Raw genomic sequence first — 7623 nt, 5'->3', positions numbered from 1 at the left:
TGCGACAAGCTGGTGTAGCACAAGCACAGCTTTCTTAGAGAAGTAATGGGGACTAGGCAACTGGAACAGGGGGACTACGAGGGCCATAAACTTTTGGAAACTGTCTCCACTAAGTGGAAAAGCAGCATTTACATGGTCAACAGATTGAAGATGTTAGAGTTCAAGCGCTTAGCTTTGCAGTGTGTAGGAAGAAACATTCTTTTACACGACCACAACTGTGGAACCAAGAGCTGGCGGTTGTGCTGAGAGAGGGCATAATACGGAGAACAGGAGAAACTGACGGACCATGAGAGGTGCAGGCAAAGATTTTATGATGGATTGAGAAAGAAGTGTTGTGCAAGGTGACACAAGCAGCAGTCATGTCTACTTCCATAACAGCTGACTGGCTCTCACTCACCTTGACTGTGGTGGGTAAGCAATTGTAGTTTCTGCAGGCGGAGACCTGTGTGTGAACACTTGGAATAGTGACAAAGGAGGAAGAATCAGCAGATGGGGTTGATGGGATGTCCAGTAGTTGGTGAGGCCTGCTAGTCCGCATTTTTGGTCAGTGAGATTTCCACACTAAGGCACGTTGATTGTGCATGTGCTGTAAATGTAGTTGTAAATTATCGCAATTTTTGTCTCTACTGAATTTGTTTTATGCAAATTTGATAGATAATGTGTGTTGGATAATCCTTTGCAGTCCATGTTAGGCAACCTGTTATGAATGGGTCACCGAGGAGGAGAGCAGGTCCAGGCTAAGCCACAGAAAACCAGAGAGGTTGGTACCTAAGCGGATTGCAAACTCCTATCCACACAACTAGCAGTAGCCGTGGAGCGTACCTATGATGATCCTAGACGCCTCGGCACAGCCAGAGAGCTAACTAAGCCTAAAGCAAGAAAGGGGAAATCTAAACTGCTCCAGAGCAGACCCTAAAGGAATAGATAGCCCCCAAACATATATTGTCGGTGAGACAAGATGACAACACAAACACAGGCAGGAAAATAGACTGAGAAAATGATGGGGCCCATACTGACTGGACAGGACAGGAAAGGAAAGACACTGTCTGCAATCACGCAAAAAACCCTGAAGTCACACAACTTCGCCCCCCACTATATCAGCACTCTGGGATATTCTGAAAGCAAAGCAAAAAGAGACCAATCTAACAGGGGATAAAACAAACTGGCACAAGCAGTAACATATGGGCGGTGATTCAGCACAGCCCCAGCCCGAGCTGCCTGACCCACACCAAGAAGAGATAGACAAAACCAGGTCAAATGCAAACAGAATAGCAAATAAACCACTTAGCTGAACAAGCAGGGAAAGAGCTGGAGAAATCAGACCTCAGGAGGAACACGAAGCAAATCACCAGCAGGGATAGAGGGAGTCAGCTGTCTTAAATCCCAATCTGAAACCCCAGATCTTCAATCATCATCATCATTATCAGGTGGCAAGCCTCTGTCAATCAGATCAGATCCATTACCTCCAGTGACCACCAGAGGGAGCCCAGAAAAAGAACTCGCAACCTCTTTGTCGATCTGACCAGCTCCACTACCTTCAGTAATAACCAGAGGGAGGCCAGAAAGCGAATTCACAACAGCAACCCTTGCGAACTGCACACTCGTTACCGATGCTGGTTACAGGCAGAGTTGTGGGTGAGGATTCAGTGCAGTGCTTGTCATGGTTGCGTTACTTTGTGTCTGTGTGGGAAGCCGCAACGTAACCTCCTTGTCTTCCTCCTCCACCTCCTCTGCTGAGCTACTCAGCTGCGTAAGTCTGGGTTCACACCAGTTGGGGTCTATTACCTCACCATCATCCACTCTGTTCTCACTCTCCTCACCCTGTGAGTCACCCTCCTCCTCTTCCTGCCCTGACATCACAGTACAGTTCACATGCGCCTCTCCTATCTGAGGCTCATCAGGATCACCTCCACCCTTGTTGGTTAACATCTGGTGATGAGGGTCTGGATTCTGCTTGGACCCTACTTTGTCCAGCCCCGGATCCAACATGAAAAAATTTCAGGCATCGGTGCAGATTCTTTCCTCCTCTGGATTCTGTGATTCTTCGGCGCAAACCTCTGATGCCCATGGAAAACAATGTGTGAACAGCTATTCAGAATGGCCCCATCTGAGGTTCCCCACAAAGATTTTTAAGTGGAAATCTGGCCTTCTGATTTGCCACTGAAACACAGTTTTATCAAAGGGGGCTTCCATAGACTGCCACACAGTATTTGCACTTCGATGCTGGAAGATCAATTTCACAGGACAGGATCCTATCTGTTTCACTGACAAGTTCACTTTCAGCAGCCCCAGCTCTAGGACAGAAGAGACCTCTCTGCACTGTGACACTGAGCAAATGGTGCCAACAAAACAAGATGTTCGCTTTTGATATGAGCAGGGACATGTGACTTCGGCAACCAATCATAGAAAACCCTGTGTCATGACAATGTGGATGGTTTCTGCGCCCTGAGTGGTTGCCGAAACAACAAAGAGAAAAAAAAGCGGGCCCTCTCCTCTAATCTCTTCAGACGCTCCTTTAACTCCTCCACACACCCTACCCTCATTAAACACGTTCCCCTGTCCCTCCTGCTCATCATACAGCAGCACTATCCTAGCCAAAGTTATACAAAAGCATTAGTGGAAACGCAATGATTTACCGAACTGTTACTGACTTTTGCCGACTGAGTAAAAATGCTTGCGACAGCGAACACGAATCCGAATGTGCTACGCTTTTGCCAAATTTGAGATTGGCGAACATTTTCCGAACACATTCGCTCATCTCTAATTATTAGCTCTGGTAAATTAACAATTTCCAGGATGTCCCTCCAGATTGCATTAAAGGAGGTTGCCCTCTTGACCTTTATAAGCAAAGGAATAACCCTGCCGAACCAACCTCCTGTATTGTTGCACTCAACCATTTCAAAGATTAATCCTGTGTCAGTGCAATTAAGATCATAGTACTCTAAACAAAATTATTTTCATTCCCAGTGTGGTACAATAGTCTTTGCTTTGTGGTCAATTGATTGGAGACATTTAATAAGTCAATTAATTGATCCGCTCTGCATTCACCCTAATTACCACACATGTAAGCTAGTTTGGGGAGTACAGATTTGAGATCAATACTTTGTGGGGACCTGCTCTCCAGAGTTTCAAGACACTCTTCAAATTACAGAGAACTGAAAACAGTTTTGTAAACTGTATAATTGGCTCTACATCGGGAAAACTTACCTTCCCCATCACCGGGGAACTAGAAGACATTGTCATCTGCAGGCCCTCACTGCAATCAATTTCTAAACTACGGTAGTTACGGTACTTTTTTCCAATGAATTGGAAAAAATGTCTAACTTTCACCTTCTGATATCTGTTCTATGTTCTGCTGTGAATAAAATGTAGCCTAAAGAACTTTTCTCAATTATTGCATTCTTGTTTTCTTTACACAAAGTCCCAACTTTCTTGGATTTGTAAATTTGTTGCCTCTTTCCTGTTGTGATTGGAATAAGATTTGAGCGTGGTGGTGGATGGGGCTATTTAACGTGTCCTCCTGGTCTTACAGATGTTAAAAGAGTGAAACCTCCTGTGGTGCTGTCACGACAAAAATCAATTACTAGTAGCCATAATTCCTACTTTCTCAATTATTAACCTCCTGTTAAATGTACCTTACCCTATGTTACTATTGTCTATTAGGAAGAAATGTGTTTACAGACTCCATTTAAATTTTGTTTCATCACACCATAAGGAGAAAGATAGGGGTGTTTAATGTATTAGCGATTTTTTAAAATCTTTCCTGGGGCAGCCATATTGGAATCACACATTTACTTCCTGTAGACTCAGACAGTGCTATAGGATGTATGTATTCCTTATGGCAGCTAATCAGTGGGTGTTAGCCTCCGGACTATTAGTCTACAGAAAGTGAGTAAAGCCCCTTTTCCCATATAGTTAGAGGAATGACAGGGGAGATGCATATAAAAAAAAATTTTTTGTATAGTGATACTATCCCTCTTTACCCGGGCCTTCCCGAACTTTGTTAGTTTTAAGCAGTCATTACATGGCTGTACAAAAATGGTATCACACCACATGTGGGAGAATCTGTCTCACTGCCTCTTTTTAAGTTAAAGAATAAATCCTAGCACAAAGATAAGCATTACCTAACATTGCCTTTGGGAATGTTTCGCATCTCCATTCCCACTTTACAAAAAAATTGGAATGAAATTGAAACCAACTTTATCCCATCACTGTATTATGGCAGGGGTGGGCAATTCATTTTCTTCAGGAGTCACATGAGAGACAACCACTGGTATGGAGGGCCGAACCAATAGGAAGAACCGAATTCAGTTCAATATTATATTAACCCCTTCATGACCAGAGCTTTTTCCAGTTTTGCGTTTTTTGTTTTTCTCTCCCCTTCTTTCCAGAGCCATACCTTTTTTTATTTTTCCGTCAATATGGCCATATGAGGGCTTATTTTTTGCGGGACGAGTTGTACTTTTGAATAACACCATTGGTTTTAGCATGTCTAGTACTCCAAAACAGGAAGAAAAATTCCAAGTGCGGTGAAATTGCAAAAAATGTGCAATCCCACACTTGTTTTTTGTTTGTCTTTTTTTTTTTTTTTTTTTATTAGGTTCACTAAATGCTAAAACTGACCTGCCATTATGAATCTCCGGGTCATTACAAGTTCATAGACACTAAATATTTTTTAGGTTCTTTTTTTTATCTAAGTTGTGAAAAAAAATTCCAAAGTTTGCAATCCTGAATGCGGCGATACACATTTGCTATGTCTGATTTTTTTTTTACGGTTTTGTTTTGAATGGGGCAAAAAAGGGGTGATTTGAACTTTTTTAAAAACATTTTTCTTTAACTTTTGGCATGCTTCAATAGCTCGATTGGCTCCGCTACAGAGTCGATGCTCAGATAGCCTCTATGTAGCAGAATTACTGCATTGCTGAGCGCCGACTCCTTGAGACCTTCTGGTTGTTATGCCGACCAACCGATGACCCCCGATCATATGACGGAGGTCAGCGGTGCGCATATTTCCAGCCCGATGGCCGGGAGCACACATTAAATATTGCTGTCAGTGTTTGACAGTGGCATTTAACTAGTTAATAGGCACGGATGGATCGCGATTCCACCCACGCCTATTGCGGACACGTCAGCTGTTCAAAACAGCTGACATGTCCCAGCCTTGATGCGGGCGCACCAGAGGCCACATCAAAGCGGGGGATACTGCTATTGGACGTACTATACCACCTGATGGCAGTATGGGGTTAATTAGAAGCATTATTTTATAGTAACTTTAATGCTTAATATTTAGCAGAATTAACTATGTTGGCTTGCTGCTACTGCTAATACAATAGTAATAATAGTAACATGTATTGTTCCCAGTAAGAGCTAATCAAAACCATATTATTTATTGAAAAATGAGTGAATATCTTCGGCTCCCTCCTTATTCGGCAAGCTATCGCAAACAGGCTCTCCATGCTTGGGTTGTGACTGTCACAGAACACATGTAGCTGCGGTGCTAAAATTAGCAGGAGCGATCCAAATATCCGGGTTCCCGCGGCAGCTTGTTCAGTAAGCGCTATAGCGTGCTGAATGAGGGAGCTGAAGATATTCACTCATCTCTAATCATTTACTGCTTTTTTTTTTTTAATCTTTTAAATAAGCAGTAAACCATACTGCTCCCATTATTCAGCCTCCAGTATAATAAACCTAGATATGCTCTGATTCATATCGTGGATCGCAGCCATTTTCCACATGGTGTCTATCAATCTCCATCTCTAGCACGGTCAAGTATAACTCTTTACTTTTGTCACAACCTCGATCTTTCTCCATTTTCCAGCCTTTATCTTGTTCCTGCTCTCGCTCTTTCCTTTCTCACATTTCTTCTACTGTTCCCTTGGTTTTCCATTGTCACATACATACCTATTCTGTTTCTAAGGGTCAGATGTACGCATCTAGGTCAGGAATGCACTGCGATGATTCGGCACTGCAGTGTCACGTTGCATTTGCTTCTCAGCCCTTTGGTTGCCCCGGTTTGTGGGTCAGATAAGAAGAGCCGAAGGGCCGGATGTGGCCCGTGAGACTCACTTTGTTCAGGTCTGCTATATGACGCTATTCTATTTCTATGTGATGGTATTCATAGTATTGTGATAATTTTTTTCCTAACTTTAGATGATCTAAAAATGTTCACGCGCACAGGAGGCACTTTAGGTGTTCAGCTCATTTCTTTAGAAAAATCACTGCTCAGTGGTCAGCACTACTGGCATGCAATGCTTGTTTTTTTGTGTTCCTACAATGATTTTAGCTTAGGCTTTGCATTCTCAAGCGTGCCCGGATTTCCTTTATATATATTAATTACAGACTATTGCTTTTTCTTTGACCACTGTGATGTCCGTTTTAAGGTATATTCCTTAAAATTGACATCACAGTGGTCAAAGAAAAAGCAATAAATGCAATAGTCTAAATAATGTAATAACATGAACCATATAGAACACTGATGACTAGTATTAGACAATGACATCCCCATTGTAACAAAGATTGAGGCAGGTCGGGTCTTTTTGAAGGTTTTTTTTTTTTATTGAGGTAACAATTGTATTTCATTATATAAGATCTACACATTGTTCTAAGGCACTTGAAAATGTGCACATCGATAAATTCTACAATATAGTAAGACTGTATGCTGAACTGAATTTTGATTGTAATGAAGCATAAAACACAAAAATAAACTTAAAATAATAGTACATGATATAAAAAGATAATACATTTGTTGTTTGTAAGATTACGCCAGTGGAAAATATATATTATAATACATATATGCAAGTTGTGTTACAGTACGGATAGAGAACAAAGAATATTCTTTTTGCTATTTAACCAGTGTACATTTCCAGTTATTTACACCGAGAGAAAATACTCTGCGCGTCCTACATACAGCAATGGGTCACTATTCACTATAAATCAAAATATATATCTTCATTTACGGCGGATTACAGCTGCCACGCTAAAGAAAATCTTCATCACGTCCACAAATAAAACACGTTATACCCCTGTATATATGTGTTAAGGCAAATATTGCAATGTAAGTCATCAAGCATCAGACAGATGTTCCTGGTGCAGATTTTTAGCTTTTATATATATATTTATTTAGGCCATGCTTTACAATTCATTGACAGCTACTGTATGTAAGATAGAAACAGTTCTACAGAGCAACAATAAGCTTGACCAGATAGGTAAGTCGTTTTTACCGATAACTAGGTACAATGCAGAAGATCACCAAAGCATACACTAATCAGAACCATAACTTCTTACCGTCATCTGTCTGAGGTACCACAAAAATCCAGGTCATACAGCTGGACTACTGGTAAACTCAGAAGTCAGAAGTATTGAAAGGGTTTTCTAGTTCTATGCAAGTTTAATGACCTTGTAATAAAATATCATGAAGCCTTCTATTGTACTCAAAGGAATGATGTGCTTATATCCAGATGATAAACAAGGTCTGTTACAATGTATCTGATGTTCTGGAAATGGGTGGCTCAAATCTCAAATTACTAGAATCCAGGTGATTGTCATGACAAAATACAAAAATTCAGCAGCTTTAGGCAGTATTCACACACAGAAAATTTTGTTGCAGAGATTTCCACAACTGAA

The sequence above is a fragment of the Dendrobates tinctorius genome, unplaced genomic scaffold, assembly GCF_039654945.1.
Source record: "Dendrobates tinctorius isolate UK_male_01 unplaced genomic scaffold, ASM3965494v1 ptg000046l, whole genome shotgun sequence".
In the NCBI taxonomy this organism is placed as follows: Eukaryota; Metazoa; Chordata; class Amphibia; order Anura; family Dendrobatidae; genus Dendrobates; species Dendrobates tinctorius.
This window is presented reverse-complemented; position numbering follows the sequence as displayed.